The following is a 2186-nucleotide window of genomic DNA, read 5'->3' on the forward strand; positions in this document are numbered from 1 at the left end:
ATCCTGACATGGCTAAGTGACCTTCTAATAATGGTCAGCAAAACTTTCAAGTTCACTCCATTGTAAGTTCTGCCCTGGTCACTACATTACTGTACACTTGTATACTGTACACAGATTACAGTTCACTCAGCTCCTTGTCAGTATTCTCCAAATATCAGGTTTGGACCATTGTATGAATGCATGTACAACATAGGACAGTTTCAATTGTATATTATCAGTGCACATGTGCACGTATTCCTTAAAAGTAAAGTATGAAATTTAAAAAGTGAATCTGTTTGAACCACCCAAACAAGTGCATGCAGCAATAATTATGATTTCTTTTGGTGATGAATTTAAATCAAGGTTTTTAAACTTGACAGAAAGGGTGCCCCTGTTGCCTATATTATGTACCACCTTCTATTATCAAGTTTTGTAACTGCTCTAATGTTCAGCCCAACTGGAACCTAGTGACTTACTCTATATGCATCTAAACCTAGAAGTGTGCCTGGACAAATAACTACTACTACTTTTCTTTTACTGCAAGAAGCGTTACACATTACTTGTTAAGTGGGGAATTTATAAAGAGCAGCTGTGTATAATAAAATAGTGTAGCTAGCCTTACATACATCTTTGGGCATACTATGTATCTATGCTATTGGTAGAATAAAATGCTCCTTCTTGACTTGCAATTCTTTTTGAGACGTACTTTATTCACCTGTGATTAGCATTTTGTGTATGTGGCCAATTCATATAGTGTCAATTTGCTATCACCGCAAAGAACTGAGGTGAATCTGAAGTAAGAAGTTTGCAGCGGATGTGCATATGTTTCAGATTTGAATCTTGCCATAATTTACTGTTTAAATTTTTGCTGTCAACACAACTTGTCTGGATACAGAGGCCCAAGGAAGTGAAGTGTTAAATAGTAGTGATTCAGCAAATTCAACACTAACTTTTCCAAACACACTAAAGTTTCCTCTCGTGTAGGGCTTTTGCGGAATCTGCAATCCACCCATATGTTACACCTGTACATAAATTAAAGAATAATTATGACAATAATATTGTCTGGTTTAATTAAGATTCTACTCATTTCAAAGAAGAGAAAGCATGCTTATGCAGGGACCCACCAACTAATACAACAACCAACTTTAGCCACTGGCAAGAAAAGTATTAAAATTATGTAGGAAACTAAATACACCAGTCCAGTAGTTCTGTCCTGTGGCCAATCCACTATTTGTATCTTCCCTATGAGCTCCTACGTAGTTCAGAAACTTATCAAAAGTTACGGACTCTTCACCTAAGCCATGATAACTGGCACGGGGATGCTTCAAGAATTCACCCATGTTTGATTTCTTATATGAACACACCATAAAGTGATGATAAATGCATGTTGCAATTCTTGCATACAGAAGTACGTACTTATAATCTGATCATATGGTACTTTGTACATAGCTTTAGTCAACAATATAAAAAAATTATCATAGATGCAACTATATATACCACTGCAGGCATGGGGGATTGTTGAGGTCACCCCCCAGGGACAGGCTTTGCTACATGTTTCCATTCTATTAATGTAGCCATGAGCCTCGTCACAAGATTCTATCTGCTATCTAATGAGACAACGCCAAGGATAGCTAGACAACTAAATGGACAAATGACTTGGAAATTAATATGATGGTCAGATTAGACAGGTGACCTTTAGCAATGACCTGATTAGACAGGTTTCATGTGTGTTAGAAATTGATGTGTAGAAAATCTGCACTGCACATACACTTGTTGTGCAGGCCTGGGAGTCAGAAACTGAACTAGTTCAGATGAAGTTTAAACTCCTGCTTTTGTAGTCTGTTGTGTTCACCTGAGCCTTCATTTCTTGTTAATAACTCTTGTTACATGGACCAGCTGCCCAAACATTTAACGCCCAAACCAATAGTAAAAAAAGTACTTTGATACACGGACAAGAGCAAGTGAGTTATGAGGCTTTAAAAATATCCCATACATTTAGTATGGATGATTCAGGTGTACAAGCATGTTTACAACATGAAAACATGCTTGTTTCAGTACAAACCATTGGGAGTGAACATGTGTTCACCTCTTTGATATTACTATATTTGGCAGGGGCTCAGGTGAATACTACTGTCAGTGATAATGTAAAACACATCCTTTCAGTGTATAGTACACTACTGTCATGTGGGCACTTGAAAAAAATAAGG

This window comes from Dysidea avara, chromosome 13 (assembly GCF_963678975.1).
Source record: "Dysidea avara chromosome 13, odDysAvar1.4, whole genome shotgun sequence".
NCBI lineage: Eukaryota > Metazoa > Porifera > Demospongiae > Dictyoceratida > Dysideidae > Dysidea > Dysidea avara.